The 27,781-nt window shown below is 38.5% G+C and overlaps 1 protein-coding gene across 6 annotated transcripts in view; it reads left to right on the top strand.

The window, feature by feature from the left end:
• Nucleotides 1–3,410: 3,410 nt before the first annotated feature.
• The window catches only part of CDC42SE2 (CDC42 small effector 2), a 93,698-nt gene continuing 69,327 nt past the window's right edge, over nt 3,411–27,781 (top strand). For 2 of the 6 annotated variants that reach the window (XM_081135089.1, XM_081135092.1), the window contains exon 1: nt 3,422–3,552. The gene's annotated coding sequence lies outside the window, so the exon portion shown is untranslated. Of the gene's footprint in view, nt 3,553–12,692; nt 12,809–27,781 lie in introns of those variants that run through there. The other 4 variants (XM_081135091.1, XM_081135090.1, XM_081135087.1 and 1 more) reach the window with 4 other exon arrangements.

Raw genomic sequence — 27,781 nt, 5'->3', positions numbered from 1 at the left:
CACTTTAAAAATGTTCAGTTAATTGCATATTATACTATCTTGATGTAGAACTCAAACCATCCCATTTGTGGCCTATTATGAGCCATTTTCTCAGTATTACGAATATAGGGCAATGAGCTTAATTATATGCTTGCGTAATGATAATAGCTAGTATTTACCAGTACTTATCATGTGCCAGGCCCAGGACTAGGAACTTTGCTTCAATTGTCTCATTGATTTCTCCCAACAATTCTTGGAAGTTAGTACTATTATGGTCTCATTATATTAGAAGAAAAGAAAGATTTAGAAACATTAAGAACTTTGCTTAGGGTCACCCATCTAATTATTCAGTTGTGTTTGTACTCCAGACTGTGACTCCATACACCATCTCCCCTGTATGTGAAAAATAGCTAGTATCAAATTTTAGTAAGTAGTTTTAAAAAATATTAATAGAACATATGCAGGAAAAAATCTATTTGCTTTAAACTTTTTGGAGGAAAATTTATTTAAGTAAAAGATAAGAAAATCAGGCCATTGTGACAGCTACATGAACTCATGAGCAGTTGGTTAGACCAATACATTGTTTGCTGTTGACCTTGATGTTAATGTTTCCATTATTTGTTATGATACAAATATACCATGTTATTTTTGTTGAAATCATTTTTTTGTTTATGGACTAGTAAGTGGCAAAACAGTTTCTTTTGTACTACAACAGTTGCCATTTACTTTTAGCAGTATTTTCAATGTATATTTTGTGAACAGTGTCTATTTTCTACCCTGTCCTTTTGTAATAAGATTTTATTTGGTAACAACTTTAAGGATAGTACAGACAAATAATATTGACTCTAAAAAATTATTGACATTATTGTAATTCATATTTTGACATTGATGAAACACATTGTCAATGGTTTTTTTAAACAAAGGCAGTCTACTTAATTTTATAAAAAATAATCAAAATTGTAAGAGATAATCTGTAGTCTTAAATTGTTTTAAATCATAAAGGGTAAGTTAAATATATAAAGAGACTATGCTATAAATATAATACTGAGAAAATAATTATACATATAGACTTTTATATAGAAGGTATCCTACCATTAAATGAAATTGTCTTCTCAACTGACTTTTTTTTTTTTTTTCCTACAGGAGGGGTGTATGAATAGCAACTGAAATTAGATATTATTAAGGTATTCAATCACATATAATATGTTATAAACAAAATATGAAAAATCTGAAAATAAATGTTTACTTAATGAATATTAATCTTTATGAATAAATGATAGGAATTGTAGTCACAAGATGACTACATTTGTAATTCAAAGGAAGGATTACAAACACATATATCATGTTCAGAATTTAGTTTTATTTGTCCTAGGAAATTTTTTTTTTTAAATATATCTTTATTGATTTCAGAGAGAGGAAAGGAGAGGGAGAGAGAGAGATAGAAACATCAATGATGAGAGAGTCATTGATAGACTGCAGCCCGCAACCCGGGCATGTGCCCTGACCGGGAATTGAACCCCGATCGCCTGGATCCTAGGTCGTCGCTCAAGTGCTGAGCCACGCCCGGCTGGGCTGCCCTAGGAAATTTGTAGAATTAATATACCTTTGAGTTTCACACCAGAAGATTTCCTGTAGTTTATCACATTAATCTCACTTAGTGAAATAGAATACCAGGATATCATTGTTTAGAAAAATTGCATTGCATCAAGTTATCACCATACTCAGGACAACTAGAAAATCAAATGCTTATGTTATGATGTAGATAAGGCTCTTTAGGTAAACTGATAGAAATTGGGACCAAGAGGAAGTTTAAAATAAAAAACTGGCCATTTTTTTGTTTCTTTGAACTTTTTATTATCTCAAGGGACTTAAATTTTTTTTTCATTTACTGTAGGCACTTGGGATACATGAGTTGAACATAACTTAAAAAAAAAACCCTTTTTTTTAATTGGGGAAGACAGACACCAAAAGATAAACATACAAAATAAAAGATTGTTGCAAGGTTGGAAGAGTCATGGGAAGGAATGAAAAAGCAAGGATTGAGAGTTGGTTTTTGGACTGCTGCAATTTTAGATAGTGTGGTCAGGCTAAGCATCATTGTTAAGGTGGCAAGGCTCTCAAAGTGGTGAAGGTGGACATGGGGGAAGAATGTTCCCCACAGAGGGAACGGCTCTGGCAAAGGCCCTGAGTAGTAGTCTGCGTGGAGTATTCCAGCAACAATGAGAGGTTGGAGCTGGAGTCAGAGAGGTTATAGGGAAAGGCAAATCCAAGGGCTTTGTAGGGACTCTGTAAAGACCCTGCCTCTAAGAAGGAATGAACTAGGGAGCCACTGGAGGATTTTGACTAGATGAGACAGGAGCCGGCTTCTTGTGAGAGGGTATATTCTCTTTGTTTTGACACCAATGAGTTAATGGTAGGCAGGGAGACCATTTCGCAGGCTAGTGAAGGCCAGAGAAGACGCGAGTAATGCAGGTGAGAAGGGGTCTGATTCCTACTTATTTTGAAGTTGTAACCAACAACAGGTTTGCTTAACAGGCTGGAGAAGATGAGCGAATGAGAGGAGCCAGGGATGACCGCACAGCTTTTGGCCCGAGCAACTACGCAGGACTGTGGTACGGCCCTGAGTTGCGTTTTGTGCGAGGGAGAGCTCTGGGCTTAGGGGAAAGAAAAGCCAACGTTGCACGAACACAGTCAATCGAGATGGGGAAGTTGTACGTTACTGTATTCCAAGTACTGCAGGCTTGAAACCTTGCAGGCGTTTCAGTCAAGTGTTGGCTGCTAGGTAGGGGCACGCGTGTGCTTCTGATTTGGGGGACATGTAAGATGTACAATTAAAGGAGGCTCAGAAATCCAGTAGACAACGAATAGCACACATTTCAAATGCCAGGTGGATGCTCCCGACCTTAAGCCGGTGAATGACGAATTCAACGACTCTGGGATTTACTTTTTTTTTTTTTTTTAAAAAAAAGGAAAAAACCCAGCGGTCCGATGATATCAAGGGCATCTCTCAACTGCCACCCACTGACGGCACGCTAGCGTGAAGGCTCAGCAGCAGCCTCGCTCGCCCGGGGGAGTCCAGGGGTCCGCTCCGCGCACAGGCACCACCCCTCCGCGCGAGCCGCCCCAGCCCCCGAGGGTGGGGAGGGGCTCCCCGGGCTCCCCCCCAGCCCTCGTCGCCATCTTCCCGCGCGTCCCTTCCCGCGCGGGCCGCAGTCCCGGCTCCCGGCCCTCCGCTCGCCTCGGCCGGGGATTCCCAGTCGGCGCAGCTGGAGGGTGCGGCGCGTCGCAGGGGCCGAAGCCGAGTCCACGCGAAGGGCCGGCGCGGGAGGGGCGAGGGGCGGGGCCTCGGGCAGGGGGCGGGGCCGGCGGCGCGGCCCACCCGGGGCCCTCGGAGCGCGCCCGCCCCTCGCCCCGCCCTCCGCCCTGCCTTCGCCGAAGCCTGGGCGGGGAGCGAGGGCCAGGAAGCGGCGAGTGCGCCGGGGAGCGCAGCTGCGGGCGTGGGGGTGGTAGGAGCCGCGGAGCCGGCGCTGAGTGCGGCCGCGGCCGGAGCGGGCGGCCGAGACAAAGACGACGGTGAGTGCAGCGCCGGCCCCTGTCGCGCACCGGCCCTCACTCCGCGCGGTCGCGGCCTGTTGGGTTGGGGCCCGAAGCCCCAATTTTCTGCCGCCGAGGGCTCCGGGGCGAGCGCGGCCCGGCCCTGCCCGCCGCGCGCTGCGGGCTGTGGGCTGAGCCTGCGGCTCCATTTTCAGGTCTGGGTGAGGTCCCCCTGCCTTTGGGTTTTCTTCCATTCCCTCTGAGAAAGGGTTACTTGCTCTGTTCAGAATTCACGGCCGGCGGGCGGCTGAGGAAGCCCACCGCCGGCGGAGGTGAATGGAAATGGAGACCCCTCCCCCCAACTTCGCAGGTCTGGAAGTCGGGAGGGGGCGCAGGGGGCGGGCGGAGAGGGCCGGGGTCCTCCAGGTGAGGGCTGGGGAGGGCCGGGCGGCCGGTGCCCCGCATCCGGGACTCTTGCCTGAGGCGCGCGGCGTGTTCCGCCCGCGGGTCTCGCCGCGGCTCCTTCGGTCGGGAGAGGACGCGCCGACCACCCCCCGAGGAGCCCGTGCTACTCTTACAGGTTGTTGAACCCAGCGTTTGCTGCTTGAGTTGTGATTTTTTGGTGACGCGCGTGGTAGGTAGCGGCTCGCTGATGCCGCATTCATAGCTGAAAAGGAGCCCCTTGGAGTGGGCTGACTTCTTGTGTGCAAGAAACAACGTTGCGATTCCTCTTTAGCTGCTGTTCTGTTACGTGAGAAGCTTTTGTGGGGGAATTTGGTGCTGACGGTTAGTTTACAGAATTTTCGCGTTTTTAAAGGGCCTGGCGTGTAGTAGATGCTCAGTAAAATATGTAAATGAATGAATGAGTCTTGAAACATCAGACAAAGCCGATCCCACATTTAGTAAAATTTAGGCATATACTTTCTTGACTCTCAGGGAAAAAAACATTCGCCAACAACATGTAGTTTGCATGCTTGTTTGTTTGTTTGTTTGTTTTTTAACCCAACATATACATACTGTTGATGAGTGATCAGTTATTACCAATATTACGGACGTAGAAAATGTTTGAAATGTGGAATTCTTTTGTCTTGAGAAAAGTTGGTAGGCATTTTCTGTTTCCTAAAAATAAGCCGTATTTCTGATTTTCTTTAAAAAGAAATGGAGAAGATGAGAGGTGCTTGGATTGTTTTTTCTTTTGAGACCCAGCTTTCAATTTCATGATGAATAAAGAGTTCGTGTGCTTTTAGGGGACCGTGGTTATGAACTCGAGTTGCTTTTTGATCAAGGGAGAAGTCTAAACTCAAGGGAAAAGAAAACCAGTGTTGCTAATATAATTAAACTAATATAATTAAACCTCTCCATTTACTCAGCAGATTCTCGTTAAGCACCTATTATGTACTGACACCTGTGTTGGATGCTGAGTTTCTAGGGCCAAACAGAACCCACAATTACTCTTTTTTTTAAACTTGAGTGTGAAATGCTTTCCTCGTTGATGGACATTGCAGGTGGGGACTGTCTTGTACCCCTCCTGCTTGCTTAAAGTTGGGAAAGATAGCAGGTGAAGCTGCAGGAAGTGTAGATCTGTAACGGCCTGTTGAAACGTAACTTGACAGGGCTAAGATTATTGGGTTACATTTTCATATTGCCAGTTTAATAAAATCTCGACAATTTAAAATGAAAGGTGGCAGAGTGTTAACAAACTAGTGTTTCTATTCTGTCCCTCTCCCGTGTTAGATGGCTTTGGTACGGTGTATTTATTAATAGAGTAATGCACTTCTGGTTCTGTTTTCGGTAAATAATCTTTGCTATGGAACATTTTCTATTTTTAAAAGTCTCCAAGGAGAAACAGAGGATTTCTTTTCTGCCAGAAATGTTTTTAAATAAAGCACCTTTTCAGAAATTTTATTTGGATTTTCTATTCATCATGTACAACTCGTATAGTATTGACTTGGTAGTGCTGAAAAGGGACGGACTTAGTAATAATCTCTGGCTCCGTATTTGGATTGTCCCCTCTAGTATTACAAGTGTGATAAAAAGAGGGTGGGATCTGTAGTATTGTATTTATTAATTATGAACATACATGGTAAAAAAAAAAGTACTCATTTTATTTGGCCTCTTCAGAAGTTCAAATTAATGTGCTCCGAAGTCAATCCTGATCATGATAAAATAATGTAGATTAATAATTTTTTTACAGAAAGCTTTTGAATTTAGAGTGAACGCTTTTGACTTAACAATGTTTATAAGGCAATGTGTACATTCAAATAGAACGTTCGGATCTTCAGACTTACCAGCTGTTAGCTTTGCGTGGTGGTTCCTAGGAAGAATAATAAGGGAAGTAATCCCTCACATTTTAGTGGTGGAGAGTTGTGATAGCTTTTCTTGAAATGTACATTTTCAACAGTAAATGCCCGATAGTCTGGTGTTGATGAGAAGTCTAACAGTAAATGACCATAGTGATGGTGAAGAACAAGGTAAGGAAGCTGTGATATGTTGAATAAAAAATGCTTGGCATGTTTCATTTGGATAAGAACGTCATCAGAATTCTTGACAGTAGCATTGGCACATGTTAAAAGAATTTTTCCAAGAAATTGGAACCCATGATGACTAATTTTTTGTATCTTAAAAAAACACTAAAAGTGTCTTTAAAGTATTCCTACCTTGGATTAGTTCATAATATGTTGAGGCTAAATAAATTCCAGGATCCCTCTATTTTATAATTGTTTGAATATTTGAAATGTTGGTTCTTTCTTCGTCAGGGTGTGTGTGTATTTGGGAGAGAGGTTTGTTTTGTTTTGTTTGTTGTTTTTGTTTTGGTAAGATCTTTTAGAATAACCTAGAAAGTGTGTCTTTAATCAGGTGTAATTATTAAAGTGATTAAGAATGACACTGACATGGCACATTGCATCTGTGTCCCTATTTGCCTGTTTAGATTGTGAGAGAATATCAGTTAACATTGGTATGCAACATTTCCAAAGTGCCTTATAACTAATTTCTTACATTTATTCTCCAGGATAGGCTGCTATTGTACTTTTAGGTCCCACTTGTCGTTTTTATCATGAAAGTGTTTGTTTCAGTTTCTCATCTGCTTTAGGATGAGTCTGAGATACTTTGTTAAAGCTTTATAAGATTTTTCTCAGAATTACAAATGCATATTGATTTTGATCTGTTACAGTGTTCTTAATCTCAGTTCTCATGAAAGAAATATTTCAACATTTTATTGAATGTCAGATCTGTTTCCGAGGGGGGCATTATGGGTTCCCTGTGCATTCTTGAGAGCAACTGAGTGAAACGTGCTTTTCCTTAATACTTATACTAGTGAGGTGAGGACATTTATTCTGATTTGTCTTCATTCTACCTGGAAAAACTTGGAATTTAGCTTATTAATAATTAACTTTATGTATCCTGCTTCCTCAGTTCAAAGCTTAAGTATACTTGAACCTTTCTATAAAACTAGCAAATAATGAACAGAAGGATTTAGCTGAAACTGCTCGGGGGCCGCATCCAAAGGGAGTTTCTGAACTGAAAGCCAAAGACTTGGTAATAAATTGTCTTTATCCTGACATTCTGAAATACTTGTAAGTGTATTTTGGTCAAAATGGATTATGGTAAAACAAACTCCCTCTTTTTCCTAGAAAGCATTAGATAACTCCATGTTAAATTTAGGTGTCTTTGAATATGACTAAATGATGAGCACTGATATTTCCATTTTGTAGCTTACTCACTTAGAAATTCATGCTAAGGTTTCTTATTAAATCTTTATGATTGAATTTTTGTAAGCACCTTCTAAAACAAAATCCTTTTGTTTCATTTGACTTAATCTATTTTCAATTTTTGTTTAATAAAGCAAAAATTAAATTTTCATATATTCGGCATTGTATATATTTTGCACCTGATATGTAGTGGGAACCCATGGATATCTGTGGAACTGGTATGTTCAGTGGATGGGACTTGATACAAGTTTAAACAGAAAATGACTTTCTCTCATCGTACCTTGGAACCTTCCCTGTAGAATAAGTCTTTCCTTGCCTCTCTTGCTCTTAGAAAGATTTGATAGCTTTTCTACTTACTTTTAGGTAATAAAAAGTGTTCTGCTCACTTGTCAATAATAGTCTTATTTTAGTCATTAGAATGTACAGTTCAGTATAATAATCAGTGTTCAAACTCTTACACAATTTAGAACTTTTTTTCTCTAGTTCAGAACGGATTCAGACCTGGAAGCCTGCTTTGGAGGAAGAGTCCTAGTACGCTTCTCTTTTTACTTTGCCAGCTCCTCTTCAGTATGCCATCCTCACCTGTCCAGGGTCCAGCTCATGGGGAAAGGAGGTTGGGGAAAAAAGTATGGTTTTCATGGGCTCATGCTGTCATGGTCTGTCATTGGTGCCTCTAGTTGGTCAGGTTGTTCAGAGCTGACTCTCTCCAGGAGTGCTGGAAATGGTTTTCTTGAGGGCGCTGTGTCTGGGAGCCTCCTGGGATGTCATTCTTGTGCTCCAGTCCCTTAGCCTTCCACTCTCCCTACTCTGCAGACTCACTTTGCTCAGGAAGTTTTGCTTTAGTCTTGTGGTTGTATAGCATTTTAACAAGACCTGCCTGTACTTTAAGGTTATTTCATACGATGCAGTTTCAAGCATTTCACCTGGTCTTCATCATCCAGTTTTCCAGCTCATTTTGTCAAGTACCCCACTGAACAGTACTTCCGTGCCTGGGATTTACAATCCATTGCTGCTACCACCTTTTTACTGTCCCATGGTCAACTATTAAGATTTCTCCCATTTAGCCTGGCCAGGCGTGGCTCAGCGGTTGAGCGTTGACCTAGGATCCAGGCGATCGGGGTTCGATTTCCGGTCAGGGCACATGCCCGGGTTGTGGGCTCCATCAATGACTCATCATTGATATTTCTATCTCTCTCTCTCCCTCTCCTTTCCTCTCTCTGAAATCAATAAAGATATATTTAAAAAAAGAAAAAAAAAGATTTCTCCCATTTATACACCCTCAGTTCCCTGGTAGCACTTTTCCTTTCGTTGTACTCACCTGGCAAACTCCAGTACACCATGTAGTCTGGCCTGAACCTGGTAGTTGAGTTTGTCTTGAGTTAAAAACACCCATGCTGACCTGTTCCTCTTTTAAATTCATGACACTGACCTCAGGTGAGCCCTTCCTGCTGCCCACAGCCACTCCCCCACTCCCCTGAATGATTGCTTTATACCTCCTCAAGCCTCTAGCACCTCTTTTCTCCTCTTCGTTTTCAGTTGATGACCTTGTTTCCTGTGTATTAAAATGAAAGCAATCAGAAGAAAAACTTTGCATGTCTCCTCGCATCTGCGCCCATACTCTGCATTTCCTATTGTGCTGTGACTGTTACCTCTGCTTTTACCCTTTCTCCTGTCAAGGACTTTGCATTGCTTCAGTCTCCATCCCATTCGCCTGCCTGCCAGTGCACTGAAGCATCAGTGTTTCCCGTTTCTCCTATCTGCATATAGATATGCTGAAATACTGCCCATCTTAGAAAACGACAGCAAAAACCTCTCCCCAACACCACATTTTCAGCTGCCGCTCTCCAAGAGTTATTGGGAGTCACCAGTACTCCCAATCTCTCTGGATCCCCTACAGTCAGTTTTTTTCTGTTCTATAATTGCTCTTGTTGAGATTACTAGTGACCTCCTTGGTGATAAATTCCCTATTCTGTTCTCAATCCTAATCTCACTGGAAGTAGCAGCAGCAGCATTTGACAGGGTTGATAATTTATCTTCCTTGAAAACTTTCTTCCCTTTGCTTCTGAGACACTATTGCTTATTTTCAGTTTCTTTTGCTGGTTCCTTTTCGTTGCTCCAACTCCTAAAACACAAGGCCGTGTCCCAGAGCTTCATGCTTAGCTCTTCTCTAGTCTTCCCTATTTATATGTAGTCTCTTGTGAACTCATCTGTCTATTTTCTAGCTGGAATTATCATATATTTCAAACTGAAAATGTTATTTTTAGTCTGGATCTCTTTCCTACCTTCAGACTTGTATACCCAACTGCCTAGTCAACATTTCCAATTAGACACCCCAAATTTAACCTCTCAAACTGAACTCATCCTCCTTCCTCCCTCCCCCATCCCAATGATTGTTCCTTTTCCCGTCTTCCTCATCTTATTAAATGTCAGCTGCATCTTACACTTTGTCTGGCTGAAGCCTCCTAGACATTCTTGACTCTTCTTTCTCATACTGCATATCTAACTCAAAATAATGTAGCATGAAAGTATGTCCTTTATCTACCTTAAAATCTACCTTGAGGATAAATGTAACCACAACTTGCTATCTTTAAGTGCTGCCGCCCTCTCTGAGCAGCCCTCTTCCCTTGCCTGTGTTATTTTAGTAGTCTCTTTTCTAGTTTCCCTGCTGCTTCGCCCTTTCCTCTTCTCACAGCAACCAGGACGATCCTTTTGAATTGATTATTTTATTTTTATGTTCAAAACCCTTCAGTGGCTTTCTGTATGTCATTTAGAGTAAAAGCCAGGATACAACAGTGTGTACAGGCCCTCTGCCATCTGTCTTTACTGCTTCGCTCGCTACATGCCCTACAGAGTCCTCCTTGGCTTTCTCTGTGCCAGGCATATAGGTCTCCTTGAAGTTTCTCGAACCTGCCAAACACAGTCTTGTGTTCATGTCCTCAGGGTAAGAACTTTGTTTTATTCACTGCAGACTCCCTGGTATTCATGAGTGGCTGGCACATGGTGGGCGCTCACATCTGCTGGGTGAGTGACTGCTTATCTCGTTATTCATGTCTTTGGTACCAGCTTATGTGTGTGCTTCTGTAATTAAAAATACTTTACCTAAAACCATGCAGTCCCATAAGAATTAAGTAAAATCAAATTTAGATACAAGAGGATAACGTATGTTTCAACTTAGTTTTTGTGTATGGAAAGTGAAAATACACAGGAAAATGGTAAGGGTCGAAGGAGGTAGGAAAGGAACAAAGACAGGTGAGTAAGGTAAATGGAATAAAGAAAAAGAAAGCCTGATTTGTAAGTAGAGTGATGACATTTCAGAAAAAAACCTATTTTTGGCTTGCCCTGTATTTCTTTTAGGCTATGTTTCTTGAATTCTGAAAGTTGCTGATTTATATGGACTTAGACACTTGAAGTTGGACTATTTTATACCTTTCTTTTATCAGGGATATGGGCTCCAGTGAGATTGGGAGCCAGAACTTAGTTGCTTTTCTGTGGCTAAACTTTTGTTAAAGAAAAGCAGTTACTGTTACTGAGTAAGTAATTTACTTGACTATATTCTAGCATTTCTAATTTTTGGTTGAAAGCTCAAAGAGAAGTCTCATCGTTTTTAAGGAGGAATGTTCAGTGTACAAAAATTCATTAGTATGCCTTGTCCTCTCTGTACTGCCCCCTAAAAAATGGGTGGCATTTATTGTATTTCTGTGGTAAGCCAGCAGCTAGCTACATTAATGTACACAACTCTATGGAGAGTAATCTTATATGCATATAAATATTTGTGCTTTTATGTGAAAAATGCTTGAATGTATTTAAGTGCTTTTTAAAAACAGCAATTTAACTGATTTTTAGGTGGGAAATGAGAGTGCAAGGGAAATTAATGATATGTAAACTTTCAGTGTTTCATTTTGCTGAGACAAGATTTTTTTAAACGTTTTTTCCTTTCATTTCCTGTTGGTTGATTAAAAAAAAAATCCTTTAAATAAATTGTTGAAACAGGTGGCTTAGTAGAAGTTCCTGAATGAATAGATAATTGTTTATGTGTAAGCATAAATTATTCTCCATGAACCAGTTTAAACATTTCCCTATTTTTGTGAAATATGCAGTAATTTATGTCTTGGTTGACTTGTCTTATGGACTTTCATATGGCCATAATGTGGGCTTAATTTTCATGGCCGTTAAGAGGTGAGGACATATATGTGTTTATATATACCTTTACAGTTTTTGGTATGCAAATATAATTTAAAGTTGCATATGCTTGCTGTTTTATTTTAACTCCTAAGCAGTAATATTTATAAATCAGACTTAATATTATATTTTCTTTCACATTAAAGTATAAAATTAAAATTATAAAATTTTCATATTAAAACATGACTATTAATTTTTTAAAAGTTATTTACACCATGTGGAGTCATTTTGGATGACACACTACAAATGTTTACCCATGATTTTGAATTAATCTATTTTATAGGCTAATTAGGTCATCTTCATTAGAATTTGACCTAACTGAATTCATATTAGCATTTCACATTTGAAATACCCATCTTTGATTAATAAGATCCTTACTTCTGAGCTGATGTGCAGTCCTACCACTAAGTTTATTTCAGCTGTATCCGTAGTTTGAGGCCTACCATACTATATTGCTTTAACTTCATAATGTTCTAGTTAGATTGCAAAGCAACCAAATGATCATATTGAGAAAATGAATTCAGTTAATAGACCATGACCTAAGTCTCATAAGGGGTCATTAAAATAATGCATTAAAGTATGCATTCATCCCTGGCCCAGTGGCTCAGTTGGTTGGAGCGTCTTGTATACCAAAAGGTTTCGGGTTCTATTCCCTGTCAGGGCTTGTACCTAGGTTGTGGTTTGATCCCCAGTCGGGTGCATACTGGAGGGAACTGCAGCCTATGGATGTTTCTCTCTCTCTCCCTCCCCCTTCCTCCCTTCCTCCCTGCCTCCTTCCCTCCCTTCCTCCCTGCCTCCTTCCCTCCCTCCCTCCTCCCCCCCTTTCTCTCTCCCCTTCCTCCCTCCTCCTCTCCCTCCTTCTAAAATCAGTAAACATATTTTCAGGTGAGGATTAAAAAAAATGCATTCATTAAACACATTCATCAACTATTCTTCTCAATCCACTCAGAATAAAATACAAATTATACTCACACAGAAGATACAAACTCACACCTTTGTATGATGTGGCCCTGACAACCTCTAGGAATATCTCACCTTTGCACACCACTCCTAGCCACATTAGCTGTTCAGTTTCTCAAACACACCATGCTTGTTCTTGCATTAGGGATTTACACAAGTTGTTTTCGTTCCCCCAGGTCTTTGCAAGATTGGCTCCTTATCTTTAAGGTTTCAGCTTAAATATTACCTAATTTCTTAACCACTCAGTTTAAAATAGCCCCCATCACCTTTATAGCATTTGTCAGTCCTTGAAATTATGTGTTTTTAATTTTTTATTGTGTCCCCAAATAGATTATAAGCTTTATGTGATCTGAAGCTCCTTTGTCTTGTTCCTTGCTGTCCACAATGCCCAGAACAATATCTGGCACCAAGGAGGTGTGAAAAAAGTGTTGAATGAATGAAACAAGGTACCAATCTCATCTAGTCTTTCTTGTGAATGAATTTCAGTGTCTTGATATATTAAAATGTCAAAAGTATATTCCTTCTAATCCAAGAAAGTAGGAAACTGGATTATTCAGACAAAAGCCTATTTTGGAAAAAGGTGGAGAAAATTGCCAAAGCGCTGTCATCCTTAGATCAGAGTAGTGGGTGGAACAAGTGGTGTTGGAGCTGGAGAGAGTGTGTACATCTCTCTAACACTGTGTTCAGTGACACTGTGTTGACCTGTTGAAACTGGCTATGGTGGAACTATTTACAACATGGAAATCAGCAAAAGCTACAAATCAGGGCCTTTATTCTAGAGAGGTGGCTGTTAAATATTTATCAACAGACCCCTGGGTGGGATCATATGAAATTATTGTTTTTATAGGAAAAATTGCATGAATATTTGCAATTTCTCATGGTTTAGCCTAGTAAAGTTACTTATTTTGGTTTAATGATAATTTCTTCATGGGAGTCGGTGAGATTAACTCAGCGCTTTACCTTATTTTTTTTTAAAGTTGCGTTCATATCTCATGATTACTTCTAGATTCATTTAATGTGTAAAAATCAGCTCTTTATGTGTTTGTATATTAATTGTTTAAAACGGTATACCTAATTGTTTAGTTCATTCCAAAGCATGCACAGAAGACCTTGAGATGCCTCTGAGGGTGTTCTTTTTTTTAAAAAATCCTCACCGGAGAATATGTTTTTATTGATTTGAGAGAGAGAAACATTGATTTGAGAGGGAAACATCAGTCAGGTGCCTCCCATACGTACCATGAATGGGGATCGAACCCAAAACCAAGTATGTGCGCTGATCAGGAACTGAACCTACAAACTTTTGGTGTATGGGCCGACGCTCCAATGAACTAAGCCACCCAGCCAGGGCAAGGGTGTTCTTGATTTTGCTACTGAGTGCTAAACTTATTGAAAGGTGTCCCTTTTCTAGTGAAGAAAGCTGATTCAATTTTAGTCGTATGTTATTAGATAACTTTTTTATTTTCTTTTCAGAATGTTCTACATAAATACACCTGAGTTCAGTGTTTTGGGTTTTTTTCTGACTTCTTTTCTTTTGCCCATTATTATCCTCAAAGTGTTTACCTACTCTGATCATTTGCTTTCTGCTACTCTGTGATATATTCTATTAATCAGTGTCTCTAAGTCAGTGACCTAATTTTGTCGTGTTTCTCAACTTTTCAGTAGTTTTCCCTATTGTCTTTCCTATGATTACCTGGACTTTCTAAGCCATTTCCCACCCCCCCAACCCCTCACATTCTATAGACACATGAAGTTACTTCGTTCTTATAGATACCATTTTCCTATTTGAGGAAATTGTTTAAAAATTGAACTTTGTTGACTCAGGCGATTTCACTGACATTTTTTGAGCAACATTTGCATTTGTTATTTCTGAGTTAGTGGATTTGAATTGATAATAGAATTAAAGTATAGCACCCAGATTTCTTATACTTTAACTCAAATTATTCTGTCTCTTATTCACAAGCACTAAAAATACAGCTTGTGTTTAATGTAGAAAATTAGAAAATACATATATGCTAAAGAAAAAACATCCATAATCCTACCACCCTAAGATAACCACTGGTAATCTTTTGATGAATGTCCTTCCAGACAAATCAATGAATAAATGTTTTTTCACCAAAGTAAGAACTTAGTACACATAAAGCTCTATATCATCTCACTTTAGCAAATATCATCATAAGAGCATTACTTTTTATTCAGTTTGAAAGGATCTTATTGGAAAGTGAACATGTTTTTTGACAGAGGGTAAAGCTGAAAGTAAAAATTGTGATTAAAAGCAGTGGTGTTTATGGAGAGTAGAATGTGGTAAGTTACCTCGAGACAAGAATTCAGTAATTTTTTCTTAAGAGAGCTCTTACCATTACACAATAGCCTGATTGTAGTATACCAGCTAAGGAAAACAGTACATGGTTCTGTGTACAGTAGAATTATTTTAATAATAGCTGCAGGGTAAACTGTGGGACTGTAGATAAGTTTGTACTTTTTGATCTGCCCCAAGTCCTACTGATGCCTTAATGTTAAAATAATTTTAGAAGAAAAATGTGTTTTATTGAAGGCCTTCATCTCAGATTATGACACTTTTATTAGATGTTGCTACCCTTTTTATATGTCCCAATGAAGAGTGAGGGCGTTCTTGGAAAAAGAAAATTTTAGTACAAGAATTCTTGTATTAATGTTTGAGTTAGTTTTTGTTTCACGAATGTGAAAATTCTTGTGGAAGAATCGCCACTATATATTGGTGTAGTGCATCCTTTGGAAATCAGTCCCAACCTTGTCAAGTGGTTGTTTGGGTCTTAAAGTAGCAGTTTTTAAAGCTAATCAAGGGTCCTTTAAGAGTTGTGTAATTTATATGACTTTTACCACAGTGGAATCCATTACCTAGAGTAGAGTAGACTGCTGATTTCTTGTTTTGTTTTGTTTTTGACCTTGTCTTTTGCTTTGTTGTATTACTGCTTGCACTCAGGCCTCTGCAGTCGTTATCTCTTCTTAAGTAGCTAAATTAGCCATTTCTCTTACTCCTCTTTGCTACTTCCTGGATGGTGCATATATAACTGAACACATTTTTTATGTGGTAAAGAAGAATACAAAGCAATGTAGTTGATGTGGCCTTTTCTACTGAGAAATGATACAGTTGTCTAAAATGGAGACTGAAGCCCCTAAAAAAATGTTTCTCACCTAGTGATTTCTCACATGTTTATAGGTAAAGTAAATCTTGATATAAGTTCAAGAAAAGCATTTAGGATTATTTCATACATTTTGCTGTTTTAAAACTTTGCTATTAAAAATTTTATTAAAAAAATCTGTTATTGCATTTTTTAAAAAAGCCTCCCATTTTTACCTTTCTTTTGTGAATAATGGCCTTGTTTTTTTAAATGGTACATACACACCAGAGCAGCTTAGAAATAAGTTACACAGTAAATGGAAGAACTAGTATTCAAAGTATTCTCTGATTTATTTTTATTTTTATTTTTTTAGAGTCAGTGAGCTTGGGAAGTAGCAGAAAGAATATGGACTTTGGAATCAGGCACACCTCAGTTTGATCCCTAATTTGGCCACATATTTGCTGCATGGCAAGCTCTTACTCTTGGTGATTTTTATTTTCTTTTTCCATTAAGTGAGGGTAAATAGGCTTGTTAGGAATAAATGAGGTATACACGAAGCACTTGGTGTGTAGAAAGTGTTAATAAGTGTCTCATTTTCTTTGTACTCTATATTTTAAAATATCTCAGGACTCACGTGGGCATTTCACTTGAAAGTGAATTGCAGTCAGGAAACTGGAAATATTTGTAACCCAGTTGTACTCATATTTTGTAGTATCCTTTACTCTGCTTGTCTGAGGAGAGTGGTTCTTGTGACTGTTTAATACAGTATTTTGATTTCATGGAAAGTTTTAAAGCTGAAGTAGAGCTGAGTTAGGATGAGTTAATTATTGCTGACCAGAATGGTAACAAAGTAACTAGTTTCTGTTTCCTAAGAAATTAAGCACTTGTATATAGTATAACAATTGTATGTATAAAGATGTCTGTTTTAAAGGCTAAGAACTGACTAAAGAAAAATATGTTTAAAATATGGGGAAAATGTTCAACTTAAGAGAAGCTTGTTAATGATTGTTATTTATCAGATTTAAGATTTAGTAAATGGTATTAATTCACCTGAGTACTGTGACACAGGTACTAAATAAATTGCTGGATGGAGTATAAATATGTAAGAACCCTTTTGAGAAGCAGTTTGAAGAGTAGTGAGTAGTATTTCTGCCTTGAGTATACCTGTACCCTGAAGAAATAACAAATTTCCTTCCCTCCCCCCCTTTTTTGGGGGAGGAGGTTATTTTTTAATGACAGCTTTATTGAGATAATTCATGTGATACTGTGATTTATAATAAGAAATACATATTTGGTCTTCACCCCCATTTCTGGCACAGAGCTCCTTAAAACCATTGGAATTTCCTAAGTGATGAGAGTTTTTTTTTTTTAAAAGGTATCTTGTTATGTTAGTAATGTGATTTTTGGAAAGCACCTGTGGATGGGGGCTGGTTGCCCTGGAACCTACCTTGTGACTAGATAGTTTCAACTTTTGAGTCTCACCCCTCTCACCTCTAGAGGAGAGAAGGGCTGTAAGTTGACTTGCCAGTGGCCAGTGCTTTAATCAATCATGTCATTGTAATGAAGCCACCATAAAACCCCAAAAGGACGGGTTTTGGAGAGCTTCCGGGTTGGTGAATTTGTGGAGATGCTGGGCAATTATGGAACCTACGTGTCTCTTTCCCCATTTCTTGTCCTATGCATCTCTTCAACCTAGCCGCCCCTGAGTTATATCATTTTATAATGAACCAATAATCCAGTAAGTAAAATGTTGCTTATCTTACCTGCTCTAGCAAATTAATCCAACTTGAGGAGAGGGGCTAATGGAATCTCAAGAAGCACAGGTGGCAACCAGGATTTATGATTGACCTCTGAAGGGCAGTGAGGTAGTCTTGTTAGGACTGGGCCCTTAACCTGTCGAATCTCATGCTATCTTTAAGTAGATGGTGTCAGAATTGAGTTGAATTGTAGGACACCAAGCTAGTATCAGAGAATGGCTTAGTGTTGTGTGGGACACACATTGGAATTGGTGTCAAAATCGTCATTCACATATTGTAATCCACCTTTTTAAAGTACAGTGAAACCTCGATTCTCAAACATCTCCCATCTTGAACAATTTGTTCTCAACCAAGGTGTTCACAGAAAAAATGTCTAGGTTGTTGAACAGAACTTCTGTTCTCAACCTGACAACCCTTTCCTGCTGATACATCAGCATGACAAAAAGCGTGTCTCAGGCCCCAAACAAAGGAGAGAATGTGAGTCAGTATATCTCAGGAAATTGTGCTGAATAATTTTGTGTGTTTTTTGCCTTTGTTGCTGACAAAATGGATGATTAACACAATTTTAAAACATAAAGAGGCCATCAGGAGTGCTAAATGTTAAGAGTGTGGAAAAAACAATGATCACAGGTAATTGAAGAGAGAGAAAAACTGTTGTTGATTTGGATAAAGTAAAAGCAGTTAGTTGGTGACAGCAGGGAGGCACTGATATGTGAAAAAGCAAAGGTGTAGCATACTGACTTCCCAGGAAGAAACCCCTGGAACAATTGCTGAAAGAGATTTTTTTAAGGCTGTAGTAGGGGGTGGTTCTATAAATTTAAGAAAAGTGTTTGTTTATAGATTACACCGTACATTAGACATGTACTGTATATAAGAAAGGTTAAAACGTGGAATCATTTGGGGGCCTGTAACAAATTAATTCAATTTACATTATTTCTAATGGGAAAAAATGATTCAGTTTTCGAACAAATCACTTCTTGAACAGCTTTCTGGAACAGATTAAGTTTGAGAGCCGAGGTTCCATTGCATGTAAGTCACTTGTGGAACAATCACCGTTATCTAATTTTAGAATGTTTTCATCACCCCCAAAATAAATTTGCAGTCATTCCATATCCCCTACCCCAGCACCTGGCAATCACTAATCTATTTTTGGTCTGAGTTTACCTCTTTTGGACATTTTATGTAAATGGGGTCATATAATATGTAGCCTTTTGTCAGCGGCTTTTTTCACTTAGCATGGTGTTTCAAGGTTCGTCTTTGTTGTAGCAGGTATCAGTACTTCATTCTCTGTTGTGTCTGAATGTTATTCAATTGCATGAATATACTACATTTTATTTACCCATTCATCAGTTAATGGATATTTGGTTTGTTTTCACATTTTGGCTAATAAGAATAGTACTGTTTTGAACATTCATGTACAATATAATGTGCATGCATGTTTTAATTTATCCTAGGTATATACCTAGAAGTGGAACTGTTATACTGTCTTCCAAAGTGGCTACTATACCATTTTACATTTCCATCAGCTGTACAGGAAATATGTGGCCTTTTGTAACCGGCTTTTTTCACTTAGCATGTTTTTCAGGGTTCATCCAAGTTGCAGCATGTATTAGTACTCATACCTTTTAATAGCTGAATAATATTTGGTTGTGTGAATGCACCATGTTTTGTTTATTCTTAAAAAAAGTTTTCTACCCAAAAACGTTCAGTGGGGATTATTTGCATTCAAGAACAGTAGAAAATTACTTAAATTTTTAGTAAAGAGGAATGGTTAAATTAGGCGCTTCAGCATGTACCACCGATTAGTAATTTGTTATGGAATGTTTCCAGGGGAAAGATTATCAGAGTACTAAAGTAAGAGCACAAAGTAGTATGTGTATAATCATTATTTATGTATGTGTACAATCGGTATGTGTACAATCGGTGTTTGTAGTTAACAGGGATGGTATCAAATTTTAATAACATTTTTATATTCCATATTTTGCACAACAAGCATATATTTCTTTTATAATCAGAGTAGAGTTAATTTTTTTTTTTAATGACCATAGCTATAGCTATAGTATGTTACTGACATAAAATTTTATTAAGCCAACAAAAGCAAGCTCATTCAGTGTTAGGAGTATTACTGTTTTATGTTGACCTAATATTATCATATTATAAATAAAATCAGACTACAGCTGAGAGAACTTTTAATTCTTTATATTGACCTCAAATTTTCAAATCATAATTAAGGTATAGAATAACAGTAATTCTTATGTATTTGACTTCTGAAGTGGGGAGGATAAGTATAGTAATGCATATTTTAAACTTAATGAACAATACTGATTCTGTCAGTTCATGATAAGAAAAAAACTTCTCTAGGATTTTCAGGTAGAAAGATATTTTACACAGGGAATTTGGCACTTATAAAAGTCATTGGATGGTTTGAAAGAGCCAGAGTCAGATGACTTATCATTTGACTAATATATTTAAGAACATTAAGACCATAGTTGAGAGGGCAGGAAGCTGAAACTGGGCAACAGTCATTGGAATACTGAATCTGGTGCCCTGACTGCTTCTAAATACCCTTAACTTAAACCTGGTGACTAGAGTTTGGCTGCTGTAACAGCTTCTGATCATAGATTACCACTTAAATCAGCAGTAGAAAGAGCTTCCAGCTTACTTTTGCTTTCCAAATCTCATAAGAGGCCTTCTTACTGGTGGAACCTGCTTTACATTCCAAATGCTAACTATAAGAAAAATTCTGAGAAATGTAGTTTTGTTTTGTTTTGTTTTAGTTTCCTGCTCCTGAAGTACAGGAAGGCATGTATAGGGAGTGGTGGGAAAGAATGAATGCCAAGTGCTGCTTGACTAATCCAACATATCTAACATTCAACAGAAGCCACCTGTTTATTAGGTGATAAGGCTTTATGTGCAATATATTTTGAAGGTGGTAAGATTAAAAATTCCAACTTAGCCTGGCCGGGTGTGCTCAGTGGTTGAGCGTTGACCTAGGATCCAGGAGATTGGGGTTCGATTTCCAGTCAGGGCACATGCCCGGGTTGCAGGCTAGGCACCCGATCAATGACTCCGTTATTATTGATGTTTCTGTCTCTCTCTGTCTCCCTCTTCGCTCTCTGAAATCAATAAAGATATATTAAAAAAAAATCCCAACTTAGACTTGATTTGTTCAGAAAATTTTCCTTTCCTTTAATGTGAGCAATTTTCTGTTATTATCATAAAGCAGCACGTCAGTTCTAATATCTTTGATTATTTTACAGTTCTGTTATATTCTGTTTTCTGTTATTTTCATAAAGCAGCATGTCAGTTCTAATATTTTCAGTTGGAAATAAACTAATGTTTGTAGAAACTTCTTTTACAGTATATTTCTCTTTGGTTTGAATAGGTGAAATATTGCCAAAGGATGTAACTGTAAAATCTTCTTACTGTTTCTCCCTAATTGCTGGGTTTTTATAGAATTCAATTAATATATAACTCAAGTGTTTCTTTTTTTATTCAAATATGCTGCCTCAGTTTGTTATTTTGTCAACATAGGAGAAGCTGTGGTAATCTTTAAAAAGGATGTATGAGCTGGTAATTACAGCTTCCTCCTTATAATCTAGAATGAAAAGATATATGTTTTCTTGATATTAAGCTTTCTAAAATGTTTATTTCCTCATAAAATTTTGAGAGAGTACTATAAGTTAGTGTGATTCTGTACCAGAAAAAATTTATACCTCCCATGTTTCATGTCAGACTGTTGAGTAGTTTCAGTCTGGTAAGCATCTTATTAAAAAGCCTGATGCTGCCCTGGCTGGGTGGCTCAGTTGGTTGGAGCGTCCTCCTGGACACTAAAAGGTTGCAGATTCAATTCCTAGTCAAGGCACATACCTAGGTTGTGGGTTCGATCCCTAGTCAGCATGTATATGGGAGGCAGTGGATCGATGTGTTTTTTTTCTCTCCCCCCTTCCCTTCCTCTCTAAAAATCAGTAAAACATATCCTCAGGTGAAGATAAAAATAAATAACTTCCAAATACTGTAATTTAAGTTCTTCACTAGTAAGTATTTGAGAGTAAGTTGGGGATATAGGTTCACTTGGCAACTGTTTGCAAGACAAAGTATTAGGTTGATCTGGAAATTTAACTCTGATTTAGAGATACCTGTTGACTACTTGGAGCAAGGAATTAGGTGTTGATAAAAGAATTTTTTTTGCACTGAAATTGAAGGGTTGGTCCCCATTTTTTTCCTCTAGCTACTCCAAATTGATTCTTTTTAAAGAGCTGATGATATTTGGTTGCAATTCTATTTAGTTCTGTAGCACTGCTGTTTCGTGTTAGCAAGTTAATTAATCTTTAAACTTTTTTGTGCATGTACCCTCTAAAATTTGAGAAACCTTGTAGTTCCTTATATATTTCAGAACTGACCCCTAAAATTTTTTAAGTTTAAAAAGTTGCATAAGATGTAATTTCTGGAGTATTATATGTTGTGTATGTTTTTAAAGAATACATTGCCGAAAACCTTTACCCTTAATGGGAAATAATGCTATAAAGCTTTTTAGGCCTTATTGCCACACCAGCCAAATTGGGGATGTTTTCTTGTCAGAAACAGTCTTTTTCAATTCTAACAAACATGGCAACACCTGCACTGAACGATCACTGGACAATTACTTTCATTTTCGAAGTCTAAATCTAACATTGATTGATTGATTGACTGATTAGGCAAGGAGTCTTGCCATGAGTTTGTTTAGTATTTCTTCTTTTCCTCACATGAGACTCTTCCTCATCTCTCCCAGTTATCCATTTGGTGCCTTGGTGGTTTCTTGAAGCAAAGTACCCTATTAAGTGTTCAAGATGAGTAAGAACTATAACTTTCTTCCATAACATAGAAGAACTATTGTGAAAGAGAAGGTAGAAAAAGAGAATGAATGATGCCTGGGCACATCAGTTTTAGAAAAGAAGACCAAAGGAAATTGGAGATCTGGAAAATTTATTTCCTTAAAACTGTTCAGACCTATGTACCCTCTGGAAAGTATCAAACATTGCACTGGGTTGAAGACCGTTGAGTTTAGGGGAACAGCTTATTTTTTGCTTTGATTAGTATTGTGAATTTATCCTTTCCAGTAAATTATCTTATTTACATTCTTATTTTGCCTTGAAAGCTTTGTTTTGACAGACTGTATAGCTGAACTTTATGATGAAACCACTGTGGTATTTTTTATAGTACTCTAGAGACCAATGAACATAGTAATCAGAACCTCGAGGAGCCCTGGCCAGTGTGGCTCAGTTGGTTGGAGCATCATCCCGTGCTCCAGAAGGGGGCAGATTTGATTCCTGGTCAGGGCACATGCCCAGGCTACAGGTTCCATCCCTGTCCAGGTGCGTGCGGGAGGCAACTGATCAGTGTTTCTCTCTCACATCAGTGTTTCTCTCCTATTCCCTTCCCCCCTCAAAAAAAAAAAAAAAGCAATAAAAAACATATTTAAAAAAATATTTTATGAATTTAAGTATCATAGTGGTCCAAAGTCTGTGAGCCTGATGCTTCAGAAGACCAAAACTCAAAACATCAGAGTTTGGGGTAAGGAAAGGTTTATTGATTGTGAGGGTGCCATTTGAGATGAGGGACCTAATCCTCAACTCCATCTTGAGAAAGTACAGAGCAGGCTTTTTTTAGGTCAGGAAGTAAAAAATGGGAGGGGCTGTTTTTGGAAAACTCAAGCCACAAGCAGAATTTCTCTAATGATTAACATGTCTATATGCAAGACAGAGCAGAAGCTATTAGTCTAAAGGCCATGGAACAACACAGGCTTGAACAGGATGGAGTAAAAAACCCGAGCATTTCACTGTTACCATAGAATCTTAGAATTGACTTGGACTGTAGGTATTGTCTATTCTGACATCATCCAAATGTAGGAATCTTTTTAGTGTTCCTAGTCTTTAAAACCTCTAGTGACTATGAATTTACCACTTTTCTAGACAACCCAGTACCTTTTTGGGGAAGTTATACTTTCAGATGGTTTTTCTTTTTATAAACCAAAAATTGCCTTCCTGAAACTTCTACCTTATGACTTTGGTTTTGTTACCGGAAAGGGGACCTGGCCCTGAACTGGTCTTCCTAGGACCAGCCGGTAGTGTGTGGATTCTTGATTTTGTGCAGGAAAAATTTTATAACACAAATCCAGGTGAATTTTAGAGGACGTTTATTAAAGCTGGGGGACAATGAAACAAGGAAGGGCTGGGGAATTGAGCCTAGGTTGGTCTGCTTTGGTTCACTAAGTCGGAGAAAAGGGGGCCTTGGGAACAGGCTGGAGGTTTGCCCAGGATGAACTGCCCCTGCCCATTGCTGTCCTGGTAGCAAGCCTTAGGGTTTAGGAGATGCATGGGGGGGGGGCGGGGGGGGGGGGAGCTTGGGCTTGCTCCTCCTAGGAGAGTGTGCTGGGATCCTTTGTTTTAAGGGGTTTTAAAGGCTGGTGTTTAGGGGAGGTATTAGGGAAGGATTTCAATAGAATATTCATTAGCTTTATTTGGATGTACCAAAATGAGATTCATTCTCTTAACTTCATCTATCCTTGGGTGTGACTGGCAAATGACACTAATTGGATTTCTGCTGTCTCCCTGAGTAGGGTGATTTTAAGCTATTTACCCTCTGGGGAGAAGTGCAAACCATTTACTCTCTAGTGTCCCTGATTTAGGGAAGATAGGATTTGCTAGATCACTGCAAACTGTTGTTTATCTTTCTGTTTCCCTATTCTGCTTGTCTGGCCTGTGTCATTCCTTCTATCCCTAAAATCTCTTAGGGGTGTTGAAGGAGGATGGTCTGTATTCAGTAACTACTTCTTACAAGGGCTGTGGTCCCTGCCTGTATAGGGTATGGAAGTCTCTCCCTGTCTGATCTAAGGGGGGAAAAGGGAATGGGAATAGAGAGGCTGTTAACTGATTCTTTCAAAGTAGGGATAGGGTGGAATCCTTGAAGCATTGTCTTGTTTATAGAATTGTTGTATAATTCCAGAAGCGAAGTTGGTAGACTGTTTTATATTTCATTATTATTTAGTTCTGAAAAATAAGTCAGTTCACTTAAGTTGAGTCTCACTTCAGGAGGTGGTGATGCAGATGGGCATACACAGTGAGACCTATATTGTGTAAAAAAGCAATCATGTATTTAATGAGGAGTATGCCTATGAAAACAGAAGGAAAAAAACCAAAGGATGATGATCACAGCAAACCATAAACCAATTTCTGAGTAAGACTGTCAGTCGAGAAGGCTTAAAGTTTCTTTTGCTGGAATGAAAGCAAGCAGTGACAATCTGACAGATTCTCTGTAGTTTATCTCTGGTGATATTAGATGCTCAGGTAAATTCTGTATGGCTGACATTGCATCAGTAGTTCTCAGTAATTCCAAGTCAAAGGATGGGAGGAAAAGAAAACATTAGCTTGGAGGGTTGAAAACAACTAGGATAATTCAGGAACCAGTTCACAGGTAAAAGCAAAACTTTAAACTTTGAAGACAATCAACTCTACTAAAGTCCAATATCTGCAATTGGGTATTGTCATTTCCATTGAAACACAATTTTTCTCCTTAAAGTTACCGTCATTTTCATTAAAGAGACAGCATTAAGTCCAGCTTTAATTTGGCCTGATTATTTGCATAAACACAACAAGAATAGCAATTGATCATATAGGTTCTTTTAAATCTGGTTTGCTGGAATCTCACAAGGAATATTCAGATTGAGCTTTAATTTGCCCCTCAGGACACAGAAACCAAGCTACACAGTTGCCATCTGCCTTTGTCTACAAGGGTTTGAGTGGATTCCTCAAGTTCTTGAGGGCATCAAAATGTCTTGAGGTTCTCTCTTGGCCATCTCCCAGGAAAGCAACCTTTGTTCCTTACCTGGAAAGACTGCCATGAACCATGTGAACAAACAAGGTAGCAGGCCATTTTTCTAAGGGGCTCTTACTGGCTTTAAAATCAGTTTTCATTCCTTAAAGCTTTCTGGGTGATACCCAGAGTCCAGGCATATCTCTCTTGATTATGACATTCCAATCAAAGCCTTGGTTAATAGAACCAAAATTGGAAACTGGTTTTATGTGTCCTATTATAAAGAGAACAGATTCTTATTGGATTTGTATAAATAAATATACTGTCATGAAAATAATACTTATTGAGAGTTGCCAAGTTCTGGAGGGATTAGGTAAGGAGAAAAATATAAATGGTTCAGTATTGCTGATGAGGATATAATTTACCAAAATATTTTAGGGAAATTAAAACAAGCTTCCTGCCAAGCTGGTGTGGCTCAGTGGTTGGGTGACCCATGCACCAAGAGGTCACCAGTTTGATTCCTGATCAGGGCACATACCTGGATTGTGGGCTCGATCCCCAGTAGGGGGCGTGCAGGAGGCAACCGATATTTCCCATCCATGGTTCTCTCTCCCTTCCTCTCTCAATACAAACATTTAAAAATAATAAAACAAGCTTTCTTATATCTGGAAAACAAAATGATTTTTAAAAAGTCAGCAATATTTTCAACAAAGTCATAAGAATAATTAATTATTCTCAGTTCATTTAGTCCCATATAACCAATTTTGTTTGTCCTGATTATTTGTCAGTACAGGTAACCAATTTTGTCCCATATAACCAATTTTGTTTGTCCAGATTATTTGTCCTGATTATTTTCATGAATTCAGTTATTCCTTAGAATTTTATAAGTTTTTATCTACTTCAAAGATATGACCTGCTTAGAAACCTATAATTTACTACAGTCAGAATCCTTTCACAGACCTTTTCAAAGGTGTAACCCATTTGCAAATGCAGAGTAAAACAATGACTGTCTATAAATAACAAAACTTAAAATGACATGGTTATAAATCTGATTATAATACAACTGATAAAACTTTGCTGTTTTGTAAGATATATAATATCCCAAGATAACAATTTCTTGGTAAATAATAATTATGATGACATGACATAAAAGAATAATATAAAGCTCACATTTTTAGATTCAATACATAATTTCAATACATAAAGAACAAATAATGTGCAGGATTTTAAAAATATTGAACATGGCTTATTGGAAGTGTGCATTGAGCACTAGAAACAGTTCATACACTCCCCAATGTGTGGACCAAAAGCACAAGGAGTACCACTGCTGGTCACCCCCATGGAACCACCACTCTTGGCTTGCCCGGTGTCACTGACAGGACCTCTGTTACCCCTGAGAGTTTCCTGTTTGAACTTGGCTCTGAATTTTTGCAAGTTCCTCCTTAAAGCAGACTGAAACTTCTAAAACATCCACTTGAGTAAAATACATGTATATAAATGGAACATAATTATTCTTATTAGTTTTTATTTGGCAAAGCTTCCCATGTAATTTTTCAAGCATATCAAATAGTCCTGATTAGTTAAAAAAAACTTAGGAGAGAGAATAAATTCTTGAATTTTTCCAGGGCCCAATGGAATAACTTAATGTCATTTCTCAATTTAAAAAGTCTCTTAAAATTTAAACTTTGGAAAGGTTGTCAAACAGACTATAACCATAAGATTATATCATAAACTCTTTGTAAATCTAGGGAAAACAAACACATCTTTTGTGCTGGTAACTCTAAAAGACATTAATCAAACTTAAACTGACTTGAATATCAAATATTTTGGCCAAACCATAGGGTCCTGCTTAAAAGTATTTAATCTCTTTAGACCAATAAAATGTCATACCCTGGTAATGCCATCCAGAGGCAGAAAAAATCACCACAAAATACACAGACAAAAACAGATCACACAGGGACCATAAGCATGAAAACTAAACATATAAAGACCATACACATGATCCTAATTACTAATTTTTGTAGAGAGGACACAAGATTTTTCTCATTTGCTTTTGATGACTTTTAATAAGGCTAGAAAATGGGGTGAAGTTCCTAAATACCAAGCAGGAAGACTTGTTGAGACTGTCACTGAAAGCTTCAAGGGCTGTGAATGAGCTGTGGAAATAAAGTCTCAGCTCCAGTCTAAGGGCTTAAGCAACAGGAGAGAGCCTGGGCGGGCTGCTTTGGCTCTCAGAAATGTTTATAGGAAAAAAATGAGCCTGGGTAGGGCTGTTTTGGCTCACTGAAAAGTTAGAAACCCCAGTGATATAAGATGTGACATGACAGGAGGGGGTTGTCAAAATTGACGTAATAAATGTTCCAGATATTAGTAGCCTGTGGACATGTTTACCCTGTGTCCTGAGGGTGGCCTTACCAATGATCAGGGCATTAGATGCCTTGAGGATGGATTTACCCCACTCAGACAGAGGCTTAACTGTGTGCCAGCAAAGAAATAACAGTGTGTTCGTAGACCTGTTTACCCGATGCCCTGAGGGTGGCCTTACCAATGACCATGACATTAGCCAGATGCTCTGGGAATAGATTTACCCTGTTCAGACAGGGGACTCAACTCCATGCCAGTTAAACAAGCAAGAGAGAAGGGATCCCTTTGGATGTCAGGGGTGATTGTGTCCTGACTTAACTGGACCCTGTCACTCAGGTGTCACCTCAGGGTAGTCATGTGGGCAGGTGACTCTGTATCCAGAGGGCAGGTTTACCTTCTATCTCAGCCT

Source organism: Miniopterus schreibersii (assembly GCF_964146895.1).
Source record: "Miniopterus schreibersii genome assembly, chromosome: 4".
Classification (NCBI taxonomy): domain Eukaryota; kingdom Metazoa; phylum Chordata; class Mammalia; order Chiroptera; family Miniopteridae; genus Miniopterus; species Miniopterus schreibersii.
This window is presented reverse-complemented; position numbering and strand designations above follow the sequence as displayed.